Here is a 23123-nt window from a genome sequence, read left to right as displayed (position 1 = left end):
CTCACATTGCCCATGCCTAGCTCCCCTGCCAACCCCTCGTTGCCCTGGTGCTCCCTCTGCCTAGCATGCTCTTCCCCAGACATCTCTGGGGAAGAAATGATGCCTCCATCCTGAGACACCACCTGTGGTGGCACCGCCATCGGTCATACCTGCTATCCCCAGGCCAGCATTACTTCCCTCCTAGATCCTTTTTACCACTCAGCACATACAATGTGTTTGTTGATTTGCTGGCTCTGCCCCACTGGTGGTGTAACATAATGAAAACACAGACTTGATCTACTCTGTGCACTGTTGTGCCCATTCCTAGAAAGGGGCCTAAATGAAGCAGATGCTTCATTTTAAAAAAATGTGTTGAGTGTTGAGTATCGCCTCCCTCAGTCAGACACACCTGGGCCTTATCAAATCTCTAGGGTTTATGGGACCAGTTCTGGCCAAATTCTCAACAGTGGCCACTGGATACAGCATTCCATTACTCTCTGCCTACAACCTTGGGACCCTGGGGAGAAGCTCTAGGTCCTGACATTTGGGCTACCAGAGTTGCCTTCTTCACAGGCCTCCCCCATGGCCCACAAATGCTCTCAGCAGGTGGAGGGAGAAGCCAGGGCCTTGTCTGCCCTTCTCCTCTGTCAGCAGGAAAACTATCAGAAATTACCTTTGTTCTCAGAAGAGCACAAAGCCAGCACCAGGCAGAAATGGGCACAGAGACAGCTGGCCCGTCGGAGGCAGTGCAGAGAAAACCAAGAAACAGGATGCAGGGGTCACTCCCATACCCAGCCTATTTCATGCCTCCAGGGTACTATGCAGTACCCTGCTCAATCTCCAAGCCCCAACCCTCTTCTCCTCAGACAATCAGTTGATTGTCTCCACTGAAGCAAACCCTAGCTTGGAGTGAGAAGATCTGAAGTTCCAGTCCAAATTTTCATATACTCGTGGCTAACACTTCCAGAGTCTCCTCCCTTTAGAACCTCCTCCCTTTAGCTGTAAATGGCTTGTTCAGACTTGTACTTAATGTCTCAGCCTGTGTGCCACAGGACCTCAGCAGACCAGTCATTTCTTCCAAGGTCTGAGAGCAGAGGCCTAGCACCTACCTGCTAAGAGAGCCAGGCTTTCAGCTTCTTCCCCTTCTGGATCAAACAGAGCACACCTCTCTTGGTCTACCCTTCTCCCCAGCCGTCAGCCCATGTGAAGAGAAATTCTCTGGGCCTGGCCAAGATAGGGGCAGGACTCTTTACTCCACCCCACAAACCTGCCTGATGTGCTGTCCTTGAGGAGTTGCTCAAGAAGCATGCAGAGCCACAGCGACAGGGAGGAGCCCTGCATGCTGGCCCAGAGTGTGAAAGAGAAGCCAGTGATGGGGGCAGGGGTGGTGTTCCTGTTAAAGTCACTCTGGGGTCCTCTACCAGGCCTGGGCTCTGTGCACTAAGACACAGTTAGCGTTCAAAGTGCAGTCTGAACTCAAAGGGTTCTCCATGGCTAGAGACAGGCAAAGACTATATCCTAGAACAGAGGCAGGGGACAGAAATCTATACTGTTTTGTAAGTTTCCAGAGTTGTTTTTTTTTTTTTTTATTTTTTTTACCCCAGAGTTTTCTTGTCCACAGAATAATTATTAGCAGCAGGGTGCAACCCTGTAATCTCAGCACTCAGGGAGGGCAGAGGAAGGCAGATCTCTGTGAGTTCAAGGCAGGCCTCTTCTACAAAGCAAATCCAGGACAGCCAAAGCTACACAGAGAAACCCTGTCTCAAAAGAAGAGAAAAAATAATAATAATTATCAGCAAAAACTTCTTCATGGGTATGGAAGCCCACACCTTTAGTCCCAGTTCTTGGGAGCAGAGGCAAGTGGATCTCTGTGAATTCAAGTCCAGCCTGATCTACATAGCAAGTTTCAGGCTATCCAGGGCTATACACTAAGAACTTGTCTCAAAAACAACAAAAATGAGTCCAATAAACCTTGATTGGACAGACAGCTAGACAAGAAGCTGAAGGCTAAATAAAGCACGATACTCAGGAGGACCATGAAGCAACCAGGATAGCCCAGTGCAGTAAATACCAGAACTGTGCACACTGGTTTCCACCCTCCCCTTTGCCCCTAGGATGCACAGAGACAGACCTACACATGGTACAGCTGAGAACTGCTGAGCCCCACAAGCTTCTGTGAGCATGTGATGGACCATCGCAAGGAAGAGGCTCCCACTATGTGCTGTGGCAGTGTGAAGTAGCACTCTCAGGAGCTGCTCCCTACATCAGAAGGCCAGATGTGGTTCATGCTAATAACTCAGATTGGGAAGGCCCGTCAAAAAGATCACTATGAGTTCTAGAGCAGCCTGGGCTCCAGAGTAAGAGCCTATCTCAAAACACACACACACACACACACACACACACACACACACACACACACACACACAAGCTGTAGCCTGTCTGGAGGGAGAAAGAACCCAGGGCCCAGGGCAGGCTGATTCACAGCTGGCAAAAAGAGAGCCTCTACCATGCCTTCATTCCCACAGGATATATCTATTATGCACCTGCTGTATGCACAGAGCCTAAGCACGTTTCAGGTCCACACACTTACTGCCCACAAGGAGTCCCAGGAGACTGGCAGGCAACACATTACCAACCAGAAGAGAAAGGAGCCCTGCCTTCAGGTCAGGGTGGCAAAGTCAGATGTTGCTGGGGTCCACTATCACGAAGCACATGAAATGACAGGCAGGGGTCAGTGAAGAGCCTCATCCCTCACCTAGAGCCACTGGAGAATGCAGGCTTGAGGTTTTCATCTAACGGGGAGCAGGGGAAGCTGTGAGACAAGGTCTCATAACCAAAGCTGGCTCAGCTGCTCATCCTCCTACCTGTACCACCCAAATTCTAGGATTAATAGTGCATATATATATGCATGCATATATATATGCATATATATGCACTATTAATACGCATGCACGCACACACACAGATGTCCAGGTTGATGTTCCAATTTTTCCAGTAAAGCCAGAGCTATGATTTTTATAATGTAAAATCACCTACTGACTAATAGGTCAATATCTGGCATGGACCAAACAAAACGTGACCACAGGGCAGATGTGGACTGCCAGTTTGTAACCTCTGTTCTCTTAAAAAGGACAGAAGCACAATGTTGAGTTCACTGCAGAGCTCGGCACAGGAGTTGTGACTGCACTGTGGAAGCCAGTCAGAAAGATGGCTTCTCTGTATCAGGAAGGCTACCTGGGAGAGGTGTTGGGCTGAAAAGGGGGGGAGGGGGACCATGGTTAGAAAAGGATACAGAACTAGGACCCCAGGAAACGTGAGCCTCTTGACCCTGCAGGCCGGCAGGTCACAACAAGAGCCCATGACACCTAGTAGCCAACATTTCCTCAAAAATCCAAGGTGCCTGGCAGCCTCCAAAGCAAGCACAGGCTCTGGCTGGTGGGAGGAGGAGCTGCCCGCCTCACAGACTAAATCAATCAGACTAAATCAATTGGTGGAAGAATAGCAGGGGTCCGATTTCAGACCTCGAGGAAGCCAGATAGCAACAGCTCCATGGGGGAAGGGAAAGGAAGACACAATGGAGGAGGGACCAAATGAGGTTGAGAATTATGTCCAACCTGGTCTGGCCAGGTTGTTACATAAGCCTGCCTCAGGACAAAGCGTGGGAGGGCCTGGTCTGGGAGTCCCAGAATGTAGAGAGGGCTACCCTCACTGCCTACCCCACTGCCGCTCCACAACCTTGCCCTGTAGCTCACGAGAGCCAGGTGAGCCAGGGAGAGGGACAAGACCCAAATCTGGGGCAGCCACTTAGAAAGCCGAACCACAGACCAGCAGCCATGTACCAAGCTCTTCTCAAGTGACAGTCTTGTGCCTCCACATGCATGTTCTGATTGAATAAACATCCTTGCGATTGCCATTTTATACAAGAGGAACCTCAAACACAAAGTCACCAAGGTCATACAAATCCTAACAGGAGGAGCTGGCTTCAAACCCGACAGCGGCCTCTGTGACCACGCTTAAAACAGCAATGTGACATGGTACCTTCTCTCCAGCCTACAGTGCATATGGCCCTTGCTCATCACAGGAACACATTACCAATCTGTCAATCTGCCAAAAATGACAGGACTCATTCTTAAACACAGTGCGGAGGGCCAAAGAGATGGCTAAGAGGTTAAGAACACTAGCTGCTCTTTCAGAAGTCCTAAATTCAATCCCTAGCATCCACATGGTAGCTCACAACCATCTCTAACTGTCTCATGGTGGATTAGATGACCTCTTCTGGTATACAGATAGATGTACATGCAGATAAAACATATAGACACATAAAACATACTTTTTTAAAAAAGAAACACAATACAAGGGCTAGAGAATGGTTTAGAGGTTAAAAGCATCTGCTCTTGTAGAGGACCCAGATTTGGTTCTCAGCACCCACATGGGTGAAATCACATGGTGGCTTCACAACTATCCCTAGCTTCAGCTCCAGGGGATATGACACCCTCTTCTGCATTTCACAGATACCAGGCATGCATATGGTGCACAGACATGCATGTACGCAAAACACCCATACTCATAAAATAGATTAATTTTTTTTTTAATTTAAAAAAGAGAGAGGGAAAATAGCAGTATACAGAAATGCCCTCAAAATGCCACATCTGATTTCAGGGCTCACAAACCCCTGTACTGGAGGGGACAGATGAGTCGTGAACACACACTGGAGACAAGGAGCAGAGGAAAAGGATACTCACAAGCCCTTCTAGGTCCCTCACGTCTGTCAGCACTGAGCCCTTCACCCACAGTTATGTGGACAGTCAGGGCCAGGGCCTAGTCATCCCTGCAGGACTGGGAGAACAGAATGAATCAGGACATACAATGGCCTGTGACTCTGAACCCACACTGAGTGTGACTCACAGTTCCTGGCTGGTGGGTAGGTGATGTACAGCTAGGCCCAGCATCTGGATGGGGTGGTCTCCCCCAGTACTCCACACAGCCTTTTGCCCACCACTTCACAGCAAAGCAACCTGGCCTTGCCCAACCCCAGGAACAACAAGCTTCCAAGACCCCCCACCCACCCACCCACCCAGGCCCTTTGCCATCTCCAATAAATCAGAGATCTGAAGGTGACAAGACCAAGAAGAGCCCATTCTAGCCCAAGTTCTCTGCTGCCTCTCACTGGGTGACCTCTGGCCATCCCTCCCACCTCTCAGGTTCCTAGTCAGATGGGGAGGCTCCCTAATGGAAGCCTTGCCCAGCTCCACAGCCCTGAATCTATAAACAACAGGCCTGACAACTTCACAGAGTCTGGATTGTGCCTTCGGGAAATTACATAAACATCCTTCAGAGAAACAAAAGTCAAACTTACAGACTCAACTTTTTTTTTATGGATATCAAGAAACCCTTTTTCCAGTCCAGCCTCCCGAATTCTATCGCCATTGTTCCAAATATCCTCTCAGGACCTAGAAAATACATTTGATTTCCGTCTGGGGTTTGGGCTTCTTGGTGATCTTCCTCACGGAAACTGCCCCACCCCTTCTTGGCAGCTGTCTCCCAGGGCACCCCCATCCTCTTCCCAGAACTGCCCTAGGCCACCTTGAGGATATGACTACATAGTCTTCCAAAGGCTAGAGGGATGGGACAGTTTAAAGGAGAAAACCTTTCCCTGGTTAGGAAGGACAGTGACAGTTCTGAGCTCTGGTCCTAACAATGACTGACACCCTATGCAGCCCGAGGGAGTCCCTGATCCTGTTTGAACCTTAGTACTTTAACTGTGGGATGAAAGGTTCCTATACCATGAGGGAAATCCTGGAGCTCCTGGAAAGTACATTGGGGACACAGGCAAAAAAGAGTAGGGTAGGTAGTAGGCAGACTTTTAAAATTTCTGTTTGTATTTATTGGTGTGTGTGTGCCTTTGCATATGTCTGTATCCTCGAACAAAGACCAGGAACAGACTTCAGGGCCCTTAGCGTTACAGGTGTCTGTGATGTGAGGGCATTGAGATCTAAGGTCTGGTCCTCTAACAGAACAGTAAGGGCTCATTAGTGTCTTACCCATCTCTCCAGACCCTTGTAGACTAATTTCAACCCTCCCATCTCTCCAAAAAAAAAAAAAAACAAAACAAAACAAAACAAAATTATCTGTCAAATTTAACCTCTGTTTCAAAAACAAATAAGCTGAGCTTGGTGGAGTATGCCTTTGATCCCAAGCAGAGGCCAGCCTGGTCTACATAGAGAGTCCCAGGCCAGCCACGGCTACACAGTGAGACTGTGTCTCAATAAATTTACAAACAAACATTCCTAAATCCAGTCCCTCCCAGCTATGCACGGCCTAGCTACTTTCATCTACAAAGAGAAATGACTATAGTACCTCTCTAATTGAGAGGAATATTCTGGAAATTGCTTCTGAGAACATGACATAGAAATGTCTAGCAAGCATTGATAAACTGTCAATAGATATGAGTAGCAATTATGATCATCATTAGAATTACTGAGATGCTTAAAACCACTGACTGGTGACAACTGAGGCTTCTCAGACCTCCATCAGGCCACTGAATCTTGCATGTGTACAACCACACAACTGTTGGCTAAACCAAGACCCACACTCTCTGACCCCAGCCCTGGCCCATGCCCAGAACACAGCTGGCTTGTTCCTAGAATCTATTTGTTTGTTTGTTTGTTGAGATAATGTTTCTTCGTGTTCTAGTAGTCCTGCAACTTGTTATGTAGACCCAGGCTAGCCTTGAACTCAATGATTCTCCTGTCTCTGCCTCCCAAGTACTAGGATTAAAGGCATGCCATCCTGCCCAGCCTCCTGGCATTCATTCTTGTCAACACAACCTCTCCCTCACTCTTCCTACTGCTACCTGTCTTCCTCAATTTGTCCTAATATTCTTTCTTTTACTCGCAGGGTTCAGCAGTACCCCAATACTATTATAAAATTGCTTCTTAGGGTACAAGCACTAGTCCAAAATGGTAGCTCTTTTATAACAGTAGAGAGTGGGCATGGTAGTGTATGCCATTAATCACAGTAGTCAGGAGACAAAAGGGGTGGATCTCTGTAAAGTCAAGGTCAGCCTGGTCTACACAATATCAGACTAGCCAGGGCTACATAAGGGAGCATAGTTAGACCCTCCTCCCTCAAAAAAGAGAGAGAGAGAAAGAGAGAGAGAAAGAGAGAAAGAAAGATAGATAGAAAGAGAGAAAAAAGAAAGAAAAAGAGAAAGAAGGAAAAAAAGAAAGAAAGAGAGAAAGAGAGAGATAAAGAGAAAGAAAGAGAGGAAGGAAGGAAGGAAGGAAGGAAGGAAGGAAGGAAGGAAGGAAGGAAGGAAGGAAGAAAAGAAAGAAAACAGCTGGATGATGGTGATGGTGCACACCTTTAATACCAGCACTTGAAAAGGAAAGGCAGGTGGATCTCTGAGTTTAAGGCCAACCTGATCTACAGAGTGAGTTCCAGGACAGCCAAGACTACACAGAGAAACCCTGTCTCAAAAAACAAAAACAAAAACAAGAAAAAAAGAAGGAAAAGAAACAGTACAGACAAACTAGGCTTTCCATGAGTGCCTCCACAGCTGTTCCACGTCTGAATATGCAGCAACAGGAGGGCAAAGGAAAGAGGCTTTGTTTATTAAGTGACCTGGGATAGAAAGGAACTGGCTTTCCTGGGTCCCTCCGGGGACTGGCAGTCTGAGTAGACTGAAAACAGGAAAGAGGCATTGACTTTTCAGTGCCCTGATCCCGTGGTTCTCATACATCAGAAGCACTTGGACAGCAACTGCACACACAGACCGCTGTGCCCAACACTCAGCATCTGAGCTAGGAGGGCCAGATTGGGAAGCATCATCTGTACCCTTCACAGAGGCCAGTGGTCCACAGCCCAACTCTGAGAATCTCTGGCTAAACCTTCTGGGGAAACAGGGAGAATACCTAGTGCTTCCACTCCCATAAAGGCATGAGCCAGGGTGTCACAACTGTCAGGAGGAAGGGCATGCCGACAGAGGGACACAGCCTGACGTGACAACATTCACTTCTCACCTGGCATAGGCCTAGGCAGGTAACTATGCACAAGCAAAGCAGAGGGTACAAAGCAGAGGTGTCTGCCACTGAACAAAGACTACATCAAACCTCCAAACCTCCACCTTCCACCACCTGGAGACCTGTCCAGACAAGCCAGTCCTTGGCCAGCCTGAGGGTGCTTAGAATCCAGGTCTTCCCTCATGGAGGCAGATTTCAGATCTGAAAGAGCAGAATCACAAGTGCTCTAGGACACTTAGACCAGGCTGGCCTGGAACTCACAGTGATCTGCCTGCCTCTGTCTCCCTGAGTGCTGGGATTAAAGGCGTGCACCACCACCCTGGCTCAAATTTTTCTTGTATGTGTGCATGAGTACCTGAACGTATGTCTGCGCACTACTTGTGTGTAGTGCCCATGAAGGCCGGAAGATGGAGTCAGATTCCCTGGGACTGGAGTTATAGTTGTGAGCCATCCACTATGTGGGTGCTGAAGCTTGAACCTGGGTCCCCTAAAGAGCAGCCAGTGCTCTTACCTGCTGAGTCATCTCTCCAGCCCTGAGCTCCACCCAGAAATATGGAGCTTGCTTCCTCCAGAAACAAATACTGCCATCTTGGCCTGCTGTGATGTTTTCCCATTACACAGTTGAAATCAGTTCCCTCTAGTATATCTACCCTTCAATCTGTCTACCAAGGCTTCCCAAAACAAAGAGGTACCAGAGGAGTCCTCAGAAATCAGCAATGATCCTCTAAGTCTAAGCTCCATGTGGAGCCATTGGTCCCTCTAAGCCTTGGTGGCCATATCTGCTTAAAGAAGGTGCTGCCAATTCCATTTCCTACTTCTGTTATAAGAATGAAGTGAGACCTCAGACAAAAATAACTATCAAGCTGGGCTTGGAGGTACACATCTTTAATCCAGCATGTGCAAGGCAGAGTTGGAGGCCAGCCTGGTCTATATAGTGAGTTATAAGCCAACCAGCAAAACACAGTAAGATTCTGTCTCCAAAATAAATAATGATCAAAGTTAGGCACTGAGCTGAGCATGGTGATGTATGCCAGTAATGACAGTTGGAAGTTGGAGAAAGGATGATCTGGAGTTCAAAGCCAGCTTCTACTACCCAGTGAATTCAAGGCCATCCTAGACTACATCTGACCCAATACCCACCCCCAAAATAAGGGAGAAGTAATATAGTAAATATGATAAAGTGCTTCCCCATCATACACAAAGCCCAGATTTGGTTTAATTCCCAGCACTTTATAAATCAGGTATGGTGACATAAGCCTCTAATCCCAGAAGAAGGTAGGGCAGGACAACCAGAAATTCAAAATCATCCTTGGCTACATAGCAAGTTTGAAGGTGCTATTTGAATACCTGCCTTTCAACCCCACCAAAAAAAAGGAGGTGGGGGGAGTGTGGACTCGGTATGGTGGCTATACCAGTAATCTGAGCACTCAGAAAGCTGGGGCAGGAAGATCACTAAAGGTTATAAGCCAACCAGCAGTTATGGAGAGACCCTGTCTCAAAAAACCATAGATAGATAGATAGATAGATAGATAGATAGATAGATAGATAGATAGATGGATTGATGGATGGATAGACGGACGGATGGACGGACGGACAGATGGACAGACAGACAGATAGATTGGAAGCACCAGTCTCAATAACCCTAAGTAACCACTGTTTGTAGTTAAAATGATCCAATGCAAGGTCAGTGGCTGTCCCTTTGCACACATGAAGAACTAAACCTCTGGTCCAAAGTTCCATAAGCAGAACTGACAACAGGAACCTGGCCCCAGCCTGTCTGGCACCCAGTCTTGCTTTCAGCCTTGACTTGGTTTGGACATCAGTACTGCCTTAAATTTAAGTCCCCTCCTTCCCTGTTCCCACCACCTCTCTTTGCTACCGTTCATTCATCCTTCCCTTTGGGAAGCTCCAAGCCCACAGCCCAGGCAGTAAGAGATGGGTCTCTCGTTATGAGAACAACCACAAGGCCTCATGCCCAACTCAACTGGCACAAGCTTTAGACAGTACTCAATATGGCCACCAGGAAGAAGACTGGACTTGAGGCCCTTAACTTGGATGACAAGAAGGAAGAGAGAAGTAGAGTAGAGGCATTAACAATGGGAGAAAATCCTGTCTGGCTTCCACACAACTGCCCTAACGCTCTAGAACTCAGTTTCCTCACTTGCACTCCCAGCCTTCTACAGTAAAAGCCGGTGCTTCATTGAACAGCTTCTGCCTGCTGGCGGAGTTTGGGGATGTTGTTGCTGTTGTTTTACACTTAGACTGTGTGAAAGAGTGTATGTGTATGTTTGGGGCATGTGTGGAGGTCAGCTGACAACTGCAGGAGTTGGTTCTCTCCTTTTTCTGTGTGGGACCCCAGACATCTAACTCAGAGCATCAGGAATGGTGCCAAGTCCCTTTATCTCAAAGGCCCCAAACAGGAATATCCAGATCACTGCTCTGCAGTTGGGGAACCAGTGCTCAGAGAGACTAAGGAATTAGCTGGTAGTGGAAAAAAAAACTGGATTTGAACCCACAGCTTTGAATTCTGCTCACCCTTCTGGGAAAAGGTCCCAGACTACTTCTGCTTCTGGTACACAGAGTTAAGAGATGACTACTTATTAAGAGATAATTCTGGCTTATTTCTGTAAGCCAGAGATCAAAGCAAGGAATAGAAGGGCACCAGGAGCGTCCTGGAACAGGTTCCATGAATGTGGCAGCTGTAAGAGCTAGGGATGTCTACATGGAAGGGAGACTCCAGGGCTGTTCACCAGGGAGAGTTTGGGGACTGGGAACAGGAAAGACCTGAGATGCAATCTCCTCAACATGAGCAGAGGGGAAGAAGGGAGCGACAAGGAAAAAGAAAAGGAACAAGGGTGAGAGAGCCAAAAAGCTCTCCCTGATGGCTGAAGGGACGGGACACAGGGCACCACCATTACACAGTGGAGTCACCTCCACATCCTATTCTCAAATAAACAGATGCTTATTCACCATGCATTTTCTACCTTGATTAACCCAACCCACATCAAAGTAATAAGCCATCCCCCCCAAAAAAAAAAGGGGGGGAGAGCTTTGGTAGCACACTGGCTCTTGCCGTGAGGCCACATGGTCCAAGGCACATGCATTCTTTTACTGAGACCCAAACTCCAAAACCCAGGGTGATGGACAGAGCTTTAGAACAGGCCACAGGGTAGGAGAAAGCATCCTCTAGACTCCTGTGGGGATCAGGAGACCATCCTTTAACCTCTGCTATAGGAAGGAGGGGAACAACCCTGCCACACAGCCTTACCCACCTTCATCCCATGCCCACTTCTCACTTTTAAACCCACAGACCCAGGAGCGCCTTTCCCAATTCATGACCCAGATGGGGCCGGAGAGTCTGACCCCACTGCACAGGTAGGAAGTGGAAACAGAAGGGTAAGACCTCAGCAGGCCGGGCTCTATTTTGCTCCAGAGGTACCTGTCTATAACTCCCATCCCAGAAGATCACAGAGGGTGTACAGGCACACATGCAGGCAGAACACCCATACACATCAAATAAAAACAAAAATTAGAAAACATCAGAAAGGGAAGCAAGGAAGGAAAAAAGAAAACTGAATGGATGAGCGTTGGGCTGGGCGTCCTCAGAGCACAGGGTCTCTATGAGGAGCTGTGCCGGCCAGTGGGTATTGGAACTTCCAGAGACACACAGGAAGGGCCACTTCAAGAGCGATGAGAACAGTGGGGCTGGAAATGGGCTGAGAACTACCCAGCTACTGTGTTCTCAGGCAAAAAGGGAACTGAGAGCAGCCACCCAAACCTGACCCTGAGCCGTACATTCTCCCACCTCCCATAGGCTCACTCTCTTCACAAACATTTAGCAATGAAGTCCTGCCCTTACCCTTAGGCAGTGTCTTCCAGACACTAGTTAGATGCCTTGGGCTCGACCTCAAAAACATCCTACAGGACCACCCTAGGGCATCTGCCCCTAGGGAAATTTCCAAGGACTCACAAGTAGTGATTTTGCTGAGATCCTTCCCCAACCCTTGGCCAACCCCAAGGCAGCTACAAGATCTTCCAGCCCCTCTCCTGCCATCAGCCTCAGCCTGAGTCTGCCTGAGCTGCCAAGGTTGGCTCTGCCGGGTCACAGCCATGAGTTTTCTGGTCTCAACCCATCACTCTTGCCATCGCTTTTGGCCAAACACGACCCTGAGAAAGGCGACTTAGTGGAACAAAACCAGAAAAGCGTGGGTTCAAATTCTGGTACTATTAAGTGACTCTACTCCTCTGAGCCTCCATTTCCCCCACCTAGAAATAGGGCAGGGTGGGGTGACCAGCAGCGGCTACTCTGCAGGGTATTGTGAGGAGTCAATGGGGTGTCTGTAAGGAGCCTGGCAGCACGCCTGACACAGAGCACAGTAACAGGCACCATGTCAACAAGCTGCTTGCAACCTTCTGTCTTCTCGGCTACAGCATAAAACCCAAACTCGGGAGCAGGGTGCCCTCAGCCCCCAAAATCAGCCTGGTGCCCACTGCCCTGTCTGACAGCCTCAATCCTCAGATACCTCCTTCTCTGGGAACTCTTGCTGACATCACCAACCAGGAAGTTCTTCCTTCCACTGTCCTTCGGGCATCATCTACTGATGACCACCCTATCACACCCTGCTACCCACCCATCCCTCCCCTGATCCCTGTCTATCCTCTCTAGTCAAAATATAGCACGCACTTTGCCCCTTTTCATGTCCCCTACCACTCCTGGCCATGGAAATTTACCATTGAATTACCCAATTCCCCATCTTAAGTAAAGAATGTTCAAGTCCTCCAAATAGTCCTGTTATTTCAAGCCATACCCAAAACAAATTCCAACCTAGTAGAAGTCTGTGCAAGCCCTAGAGATTTCCAAGTCTGGCTCTGGTTCTAAGATACAGACCCAAGGGTCCGAGCGCAGGCAAAGCGCATCCCTAAAGCCAGGGCAGAGAGAACTTTGGGCTGCTGGGACTGTCTTTCACGTTCTCTGTTGGTACCTCTGTTTTTTTTCTTCCTGGCCACACCTCTCAATCTGAAGACTCTTCCTTGCACACCCCCTGTGACAGAGGCTCTCTCTTGCTGACTTCTTTCCTTTACCTTTACTTCTTTTCTTTCCCAGAGGCCTCTCTGCTCTGATCACAATGACAAACAAGTGAGTCTGACCAGATAACAAGGGATAGACCCAGCCCCCAAGACCTTTTCCAGGCCTTCCAGCCCTCTACTTAATCCCTTGCTTTTCAGAGCTAAGTGGTGGAATTTCCACTCTTGTTCCTACAAGCTGACAGTGATGTCAGCCCGGGAGAGCTCTCTATTCCCAGGGCCCAAGGAAAACCTACAAACCATGCAAATCCCACACTCTGGGCTGGAGGGCCTTGGAGCACTTAGAGCTGTATGCACAAACTTCCCTCCCCCAAGAACCCACCACACCCACCACACTAGCCCTCAGTCCAAGGTTTTAAGATGTCATTAATTAGCAATTTGTATTCCATCTTTTTAAGTAATTACTCAAAACCCCCAATCAGAGCTTGATTGGTAATCATATGATATCATTCTTCCCCTCCCTTTACCACACACCCCAAAAGACTGGGCTTGCCCTAGCACAGGAAAACCAGTGGGAATCTGAGCCTCTCTTCACAGTCACCAGTGGGGTCTTTCCTGAGGGATTACAAGGTACCTACTGGGCTAGCTGGACTCCAGAACATACAAAGACAGGTATCTCCATGAGGATTCTGCAATCTTGATGTTGGCTCAAAGTTCATCCCTCATACTAGCTCCAAGGACCTTTAAGGCTAGGGTGTCAAGGCCTGTCTCTCAGTTTGGCAACAAGGACCCTGTAGCTAAGACATTTAGGACATAAATCCTTGGCCTTAGGTCTCTATCTGCCCAACCTCTTACCCCCTGTTGATCTGAAAGTGACAGGTCTAAAGGGAGATAAAAAGGCTCTGCAGGTCTCCTGGGTGCTAGGGAAAAAGTCTGTTGACAAAGCCACCAGCTGTCCCCAGTTGAAGCCAGGGCGACAGACTCCTCCTCCCTGAACCACCACCCACACTGGGAGAGCATTCCTATCAGGACCCAGCCAGCAACGGAACTTGGACCATCGTGAAGCTCTGATCACAGGCTCCAACTGACCTCCCCTCCAGCTCCAGCTGCCCAGACTAACTGGAACAAGGGCACAAGACCTCACCCAGGCAAGTGCCAGGTAGAAGGGTGCCTCACCTGGGGGAAGGGTGATGGGGCAGGGAGGCAGCTATTATGATTCACCTGAAAATGAAACTATAAACCCAGTCACATCAAAAGGCCTAGTAAGGATATATAGTTGATATATAAGGACTGGGAGAGAGGGCAAATCCCAGCTCCCACTCCCTACTTTCGTGACCTTCTCCATTCAGTGCCTCAGTTTCCCCTCTGTAAAATGCCTCATGTAAAGCAGTGAGTTAGCCCAGTGCCTGGCACACAGCAACATGCACTTAACACTTGTTGAATACAAGCATGTCAACATTTTCCGAGGTCCCACACCCTGGCTTCAACCCCACTCTGACGGATACACCCATTTTACAGGTGAGGAAATAGAGGTGAGGAAAGGAAAGGAACCTGCTCAAGGTCACACAGCTGGGAAGAGACAAACACCCAGATCTGTCTAACCCTCAGTCTAGAGGGTAATGTTGCCCCAGAATGTCCCTCAAGCTCTCCTAGGGCAAGGAGAGGACCAACAGTGGGATGTAGGGTCTGTAGGGGATCCTGGCACGCAAGAGCCAAGTGATGGATGAGTCCTCAGATTCCTGGCAGCAACCAGACCCCCGCGTCCTACAGGCGTCCCCTCCTCATGCTGGTCAAATGCTAGAGTCCCGGCTCGGAGAACCGGAGGGAGGAGGGGAGTTAGGGACCAGGCCGCTCAGGGCCGGGAGAAAACCGGTCTGGCCGCCTTCCCCCTTCCAGAAGCTGGGACCCGGCCTCTATCCCCCTCCCATGCTATACAAAAGTTTCCCCTGTTCCGGAGCTGCGGAGGGGGAGGGGGCATTCCTCGTGGGTGACATTATCCGTGACCTACAGCTGCCGCGCTGCCCGGCCCGCACCCCGGCCCGCCCGGCCCCGCGAGGCCCCCACCCCTTTGTCCTCCCGCCACCCGCCCGGCGCCCGCGCGCACCAAACTTGCACCGGGGCGACTCGGGGGCCCCCGCGCGGCCTGCACGCCGTGCCCGGGGTTCCAAGCGCTCGGCCCCGGGACGCCGGCCGCACGGTCCTCCGGCCTCTTACCTGCCTGGGCCGGGGCGCCAGGGGGAAGCGGCGCGGGTGGCCGCGCGACCGCCGGTCCCGGGCGTGCGCGAGGCGGGCTGCGGGCCGGCTTAACCCCTTGCTGGCCGCGCTGCGCCCGCGCCCGCGCCCCCGCCCGTGGGGAGCGCGCACAAGGCTGCTGAGCCGCCCGCCTCCCTCGGCCCGCGCCTACCTCCCCCGCCGTGACCGTGCGCGGGGCTCGATCCGGCGGCGCGGGGCGCGCACGCTGCGGGGGCCCGGCGGGGGCCGGGGCGGGACCGGGCGCCGCGAGCCGGGCTGGATCTCTCGCCTCTACCCGGATTCTCCCTCGGCTCTCCCGGCCGATTCGGTGCTGCTCGGCGACCACGTGACGCGGGCTGCCTTTGACCCCGGTCTCAGAGCGGGTAGGGGGCGGGGGCCCGGGCCCGAGGGGTGTCAGTCTCGGGATTCGCGAGGGTCCCGGAGGCGGTGACCCCGAGCAAACAAAGCCCTGGGGAAACCAACAAGTTATTTGGGGTCAGAGAGGGACCGGCGCTGGGGGTCGGAGAGGCGGCAGCGGGAAGGGGGGGGACAAAGACTCGCCCTCGCCGCGACTTACAGGGCCTGGAATCGCTGGCTGGGCCCCGAGGCTGTGGGTTCTGCCCCGCTGGCCTGTGACAACCCTCCAGGGCTTCCTAAGACAAGCTCTTGACAACAGGTACCTGTCCGGTGTGACCCCCAGGGCAGGACTTCACACCCACACCTACATGCCCTCTGACTGGAACACTCTTGTATTCCCTTTCTGTGTGGATCTGATTCACGTGCTGATTTCATTGTTTACTGGCATGTCATCTCCCTCAACAAGTTGTTCCCAGCTTAATCGGTCCTCCCTGTGGCATAGAGCATGCGGGCAAAGAGCTATATGGCCTTGTGCGAAACTTTCTCCCACCTGGCCTGCTCTTCACCCTCAGCAGGTCCATCCATGTCAAAGACCCTGCAAGTTGAAAGAGGTTCTTCCCAGTGAGCAGAGGGCAACACTGAGTCTCCTGTACTGTGCCAACAGCCCTTATCCGCTGTTGTTAAGATTTATTCTCAGTCCAGAGAGGTCTGACATCCCTCAGCCAGCCAGTAAACTGCAGGGGAGAGAAAGGTGAGGTCAGGTGCAAGGGTATATACTGAGAGCCCTTAAAAGGTCTCTGAAGATTATCAGGCAAACTGAGGCTGCGGGAGACAACAGCCTGAACTCTTTAAACACCATCAGAGGCTCAGGACTGTTAACTGTAGAAACAAAACTGAAAAAACAAAAACAAAAACAAAACTGAGAGCAATCCAAACAGAGGATAGTTCAGGGAAGGCAGCTGGCACTGGGAGGCAGGACAGGCCCATCTCATTTCCCCAAGGGGTCCTTATTAGTCAGCCTGCTTGTGTCTCCCAGGGGTTGGAGATACTGAGGCCTAAACACAAGAGAGGTGCTGGTCTAGGAGCTAGGAAGTGCCAGGCTTCAGCCTCCTATATGTGCCCATGTTACACCTCTGGAAGGAGTGTCCAATGGGACTGAACCTGAAGATATGGCCACAGTCCACTGCTGCTGGCCATGTATGGACAGGATGTGACCCAATACTGCAGCCACCACCAGTTTGGCCAGGAAAAACAGCATAGACCAGCAAATTCTTGGCAGTCTGAGTTTCCACATCAGACAGTGTAAAGTCCTTGAAATCATGAGCTGAGGCTTGGGCAGGTCAAGAAAGTCTATTCCATCAGCATGCAGCCCTGTGAACATGATCTGTATTCTAGACACTTCGTGGGAGAGGCAGAGTTGAAAAGGGCAGAAGTTTATGCTCAAGCTAGGATCTGAGGATTTAGCCCAATTGGTAGGCTAGTTGCCTAGCATGCAGGATGCCCTGGGTTCAATCCCCAGCCAGCTCTGCACATATTGGTACAAGCCTATAATTCCACAACACCCAGGAGCTAGAGACAGTAGGATCAAGGTGTTCAAAAAGGTCAAGTGGACATGAGCAACCCCCCAGACACACCCCCATTTTGGCCTCAGACTGGCGGAAGTGAGTCAGCAGAGAAGTAAAGGGCAAGTAGTGTGGCCTCACAAGACTAAAGGTGGTGGCCCACACCTCTAATCCCCGCACTCCGGAGGCAGAAGCAGAATCTGAGTTCAAAACCAGCCTAGTCCTACAGAGTGAGTTCCAGAACAGCCAGGGCTCGACAGAGAAACCCTGTCTCAGGGAGAGAGGGCCTCCAGGAAGTCAGCCTTTAAGCTAGATCAGAAGAACAAACAGCTAGGGTGGGAAAGGAGACTTTCTAGCACAAGGAGCAATTCACCAGGACCATGTGGAAGTGGTTCTGGAAAAGCTGTGTGGAGCATGGCAGAGGAAGCAGGAGGGAAAGGCTGACTAGGGAGAAAGCCTGAACGGTGTCAGAAGCAGCTGAGTCCAGCACGGACTGAAACTAATCCCGAGGACTGTAGAGAGAAGTCTTCTCATCGGAAAAGGCGTGGGAGGCAGCCAGTCAGGTCACCGGTATGTCCGAAGCAGGCTTGGAGGGCTAGTCTGTGAGTTGGGTAACCCCATGTCTCTGACAGCATTTCCCACCTCTGAATCTTCAAAACTTCTGCTTCGAAACTGAGCCAGAAGCCTTCCAGTTTGCTGGATGTCCTGTGAGCATCTTTGTAGAAGCCGAAGGACTGTGTAGCTCAGTAGACCAGAGCTGGCCTTGAACTCAGAGATCAACCTGTTTCTGCCTCCATCCTGAGTGCTGGGATTAAAGGCATTTGACATTACTGCCCCATTTGAGAACCTACAGTCTTTTTTTTTTTTTTCAGTTTATTTACTTTACATCCCAAGGGTGCCCCCTCCCTCCTGTCCTCTTTTTTCTTTTTTTTTTTTTTTTTTTTAATGTTCATTGTTTTGCCTCCATGTGTGTCTATGTCAGGGTGTCAGATAGTCTGGAATTGGAATTACAGATAGCTATGAGCTGCCATGTGAGTGTAGGGATCTGAACGCAGGTCCTCTGGAAGAGCAGCCAGTTCTCTTAAACCTCTGAGCCATCTCTCTAGCCCTAGGACCTTCATTCTGTTGGTGCTCAAGATTCTACTCCCAACCAATCCTCATGATTACTCCCCAGGCCCCTTCCTCAGGGCCAACTCTCCCCCGCCCCATTGCAGGCTTGAGACCTCTTTGCTGTCTGGTCATCTTATCTGCTCCATCTTAGCAAGGCAGAGGCTGGACTCATGGCTCCTTTTGAGCGCTATGCCACATCTCATCTGAGAACCTTCCCCATTCCTCCTGCCTTTTTTCTTTCCCAGCCCCCCTTCTCCTCCATCAACTCTACCTGAGCTGTGTGTATAGCCTCCTTAGCCTGACCCTTCCCTCTTCATCATGCCCAGTTCCTCCCGGAAGCAACCAGCAGCTTAGTTTCTCACTTTGCTAGGATAGGTGTCTTGCTTGGTATCTTATCTACCTTCCACTTTGCCTGTCCATTTATTTATTTTGAGACCCAGTCTCCCTGTGTAGCCCTAGCTGGCCTGGAACGTGTTACTGTGTTACGTAGACCAGGCTGGTCTCTGCCTCTCAGTGCTGGGATCAAAGGCATTGGACATGAAGCCTAGCCCCAGGCTGCTGATTTTTGTTAAAAGAATGTCCCAAGGCCAGTCTTTCTGGGCCCTGCCACATCTAAACTATGTGGCCAAGGTCATTTTCTCAACCTGTCCGTGCTATTTTCTCATCTCTACAATGATTGTGTGTGCTTCTGAGAGCTTAGTGGGAATTAAATATCTGAAGGCCTTCGTGTGCTATCTGCCATACGATAAGAACTATATAAATGTTAGCTAAATGATGGCGATCCTTCAGGCCTCAGGTTAAACTTTAATTTCTCTTGGGCTTTTCCTAAACCCCTGACACACCCCGTGTCTTCTGGTGTATACTTCCCATCCCCTTTCTCATACCCTCCTGGTGCCAGCAAGATGCCGAGCTCTCCCCTCTAGTCCAAGGTCACTGGAGGGATCCTGCCAAGGCTTCAGGGCCCTGCATAGTACTAGGCATGTGGCCCGTACTATGTCCGCCTGCAAAATGCCCACCGATGCCACTCCATTTCTTCATTCATTTAGACTTCTATCCTCACAATGAGCAAGAAAGGTTAAGACCTCTTACAGGCCAATGTATAGCTACCACAGGGAGAGGCATGTAAATAAACACATAGGAAGATACAATATGATGTCAGTCTGCTTTAGTAGTCTGTGGGAAGGGTCCTTGGAATTATATAAGTGAAACAAAACTCACTTCCAAGCAAACAAATGAACGACCTTGCCTTTTCAGCTAGCTTCCCAGATCCTAAGCTGGGTTTCTCTAAAGCAGCAAGAGCAGGCCCTGTCCAGAATAGACTCCGGCCACCTTCTTTTTCTCTCTGCAAACCTGCTGTTCAGCCTACAGACTCGGATGGATCCACAGCACCTCATCCAGGAAACTTTGTTATGCCCAGAGGCCTGCACAGGCCCTGGTCACGGTTTTAATGATTTTCTGTGGATAGTGGGATTTGTCAAGGATAATCCAAATTTCATGTCATTTGCTTTTTAAAAAGAAATTAAAGGTGATTTGATGAATGTATAACTACATATGATTTCATGTTTGGACTGCCGTGGAAGCAGAAAATAGCCTGTGTCAGATCATGTGACCTGATCTGTGGTTTGGAGAGTATGGTCACCATAATTACAGCAATGACCACATGGTGTAACAGTGCCCCTCCCCCCTCCCGAGAGAGAGAGAGAGAGAGAGAGAGAGAGAGAGAGAGAGAGAGAGAGAGAGACTATTCAGTGAACTGGAAAATTTTGATATCTGTTAAGCAAATGAAGACAACCTGTAAAATGGGCAAGTAATCCAATCGAGAATGGCTATACAATGGAAATGTTTTGGAAACCAAAGTTTGTTTTGAGATGGAAGATGAGGGGAGGGAGAGAAAGAAAACAGGAGAGGCATCAAGCTAGCAGGAACACCAAGCTTCTGCAAATCCGTTAATTCCCCCTTTAACAGTGCCATTGTTATGCTCCAATTACAAAACACTCTCAGGGGCGAGAGGTTTCTAAGTGACTGTTATCGGCAAGTGGCTCAAGGTTCCCTGACGACGAGGCAAGGAGCCCGGCCACTAAGCTGCAGACCCTGGAGCAAGCAGCTAGAGCGATGACTTTTTCTTTCCTTTCCTTTCCTTTTCTTTCCTTTCTTTCTCTTTCTTTCTTTCTTTCTTTCTTTCTTTCTTTCTTTCTTTCTTTCTTTCTTTCTTTCGGCAGGGCTTCATGTAGTCAAGGCTGAACTAGCTGTGTGGTCTAGAATAACTGTGAACTTTTGATTCTCCTTCCTCCACCTCTTAGGTGCTAATACAGGTCTATGGCACCACATCTGTTTTTATGCCCTGCTGGGGAATCAAATCCCCAGGCTTTATGCGTGCTAGTCAAGCACCCTACCAAAGGAGTTAGCATTCCAGCCCTCTGCTCATTTCTCATTTTGCTGGACAGTGGCTGCTAGCGATGGAATACCAGGCCTCACACATACTAGAGAAGCTCTCTGTCACTAAGCCATGCCCCTGTCCCAGCATATATCATTCATTTGCATATTCCCCTTGACTCTAGTGGCAGATGAGTCTCTGACTTCTGAACTACTCCAAATCTCCTTAAAGAAACAGAGGGCTGGCGAGACAGCTCTGCTATTAAAAAGCACTTGCTGCTCTTGCAGAGGTCTGGAGTTCAGTTCCCAATACCCATGAATCCTACACCCACCCCTTCGGGTTTCCATGGGCACTAGGCAAGCCAGTGATCCACACAGATATATGCAAAACACTCATAATATAACCTAAAATTTTTGTTTGCTTTTTGTTGTTGTTTTGTTTGACTTTTTTTTTTTTGCTTTGTTTTTTTTTCTTGTTTTTTTTTTTTTTTTTTTTTTTTTTTGAGACATGGTTCACCAGCCTAGGGATGGCACCACCCACCATGGGCTGGGCCCTCTCCCACTGCTCACTAATTGAGAAAATGCCTTACAGCTGGATCTCATGGAAGCATTTTTTTTTTTCAGCCAAAGCTCCTTCCTCCCTGATGACTCTGAATTGTGTCAAGTTGACACAGAACCATCCAGTGCACCAGGGAGGACCTTGAGGGCCAGATTTCTGATTCCCTGGTCTGTGTGAATGGGACACTGAGCAGGAGGGGCATCTGCCCGACACAGAGTCCCCCAGGGTCAAGCCTAGACTCTATTCCTGTGTCCTTGGAAAGGTACCTAAGAGAAAGACAGAAATTCAAAATTTGGATCCTAATGGGAAGTTGGCCCTGGGACTGGCAATATGGTTGGCCCTTTGTTTCAGCCTACCTGCTTCAATGTGAGTGAGCACTCCTACCATTCTAAGACCCTCTATGTGTCCACCTGTCAGGGTTGGATGTGAGGTGGAGTAAGAGTTGGGGACCAGGTTGGGGAAAGTGAGGGACAGGTCAGGGATGTTCACACAGAGCTTTCAGGCATATGCAGCCACACTCAAGGTACACATTCCCCATAGCTCTCAACTCTTTCCCTGCAAACTGCCCTCCAGCCAGTGCTTAGCTTTGGGGCCAAATGATTCTCTTTTAGAATCCAGGGTCAGCCCTCACACGTAGTCATTTGCTTTGGTTCCAATTGTTTCTTGGTAGAACAGAGAAGATGGCTTCCTTCATAGTGTCACAGAAAAAATTAAATGAGATATTGGGGAACTGCATAGCACCTTGTGTAGCATAGCTATCCTTGTCACTGTTATTTTTACTCAATTTCACCTGTCTTCACAAGCTTTCCTGGGGAGCCAGTAGGTTCTAGAGATCCCAAAGGGCCAGCTGGTTACCAAGGTGAAAAACAAACAAACAAACAAACAAAAAAAAAAAAAAAACGAGACAATCAATGAATGACGGTACCCAAATCCCTTCCTAGCCTCCCAGGACCAGTTCTGCTGAGGAAAGAAAAGCAGAAAAGGTCATCAAAAGCAGAAGGTCCAAGTGGGGGCAGGGGGCTCCCTGAATCCCACCACTGGGGACGTGTTGAGGGATGCCCTGCAGCATGGAGACCAATAGCTTCCCCTGGAACAGGTGGGACTCTCCATCCTTCCTGTAGAGGAGGAAGCCTATGCGGCTGATGAGATGATGAGAGGCACAGAGTATCTAAGAGTCAGTCTAAGATTTGGAAACCTAGCATAAGGTCTGATGTTCACGGTGACCCGTCTGAGACAGCGGTGGAAGGTGAGTAGGCAGATAAGCCATCTGGAAAACGTATCACTCGCAGATGGATTTATGGACCCAGGGTTTCAAACATTTTGAAAGGACATTTGGGGGAGATATTTTGTCTCAAAAAGACACATCAAAACAAAACAAAACAAAAAAACTTCAGATGAGATACCATGAGCAAAAAAATCTTTCCTGGATTCTGGATTTGAGAAGCATTAGGGGAAAAAGAGAAATAACGCATGCACGCACACACACACACAGGAGACTCAATGAGCTGTTTTTAAAGTCTTTCCTTTATATAAACTCTTCAGAATCCTGTGTATTCTACACTTATAACACATGGGCTAGTCACATTCCAAAGGCTCTGAAGCCACATGTGCCGAATGGCTACAGTGTTGGAGAGCATGATTTCTAAACCTAAAATCCTGTGACTCACTTTTCTAACATTCCAGGATGCTGGGCCTCTGAGAGCCTACAGACCTGCAGCCTGCTAAAGGCTCCATAATGCTGCAACTGTGATTCTGCTGGATTAAAACGTTTCCTGAGCCCCAGGACTGCTTGTGAAGAAGGCTTTTCTCCACATGTCTCTCGTGTGGAAATAAATCCAGTTCCCTACAGAGCCAATGGGGGAAGGTGGGAGCAAAGAGCCTCCCCTCAGCTGCCTGCACCATCTG

The 23123-nt window shown here is 49.5% G+C and overlaps 1 protein-coding gene and 1 long non-coding RNA gene across 6 annotated transcripts in view; one reads left to right on the top strand and one right to left on the bottom strand.

Annotated features, from left to right (window-relative positions):
- Ndst1 (N-deacetylase and N-sulfotransferase 1) overlaps positions 1-23123 on the bottom strand; it is a 90112-nt gene that overhangs the window by 47867 nt on the left and 19122 nt on the right. Inside the window, exon 1 of one of the 5 annotated variants that reach the window (XM_060377217.1) lies at positions 15430-15567. The exons of 1 other annotated variant lie outside the window; for it this stretch is intronic. The gene's annotated coding sequence lies outside the window, so the exon portion shown is untranslated. Of the gene's footprint in view, positions 1-1088; positions 1752-15129; positions 15150-15239; positions 15409-15429; positions 15568-23123 lie in introns of those variants that run through there. 3 more of the 5 variants (XM_021633670.2, XM_060377219.1, XM_021633671.2) reach the window with 3 other exon arrangements.
- Positions 15502-19838, top strand: LOC132652297 (uncharacterized). The gene is made up of 2 exons (XR_009589787.1): positions 15502-15640; positions 19541-19838. It is a non-coding gene; the product is annotated as an uncharacterized LOC132652297 (long non-coding RNA).

This window comes from Meriones unguiculatus, chromosome 2 (assembly GCF_030254825.1).
Source record: "Meriones unguiculatus strain TT.TT164.6M chromosome 2, Bangor_MerUng_6.1, whole genome shotgun sequence".
In the NCBI taxonomy this organism is placed as follows: domain Eukaryota; kingdom Metazoa; phylum Chordata; class Mammalia; order Rodentia; family Muridae; genus Meriones; species Meriones unguiculatus.
The sequence above is the reverse complement of the archived record's forward strand: the minus strand, read 5'-3'. Positions and strand labels throughout refer to the sequence as shown.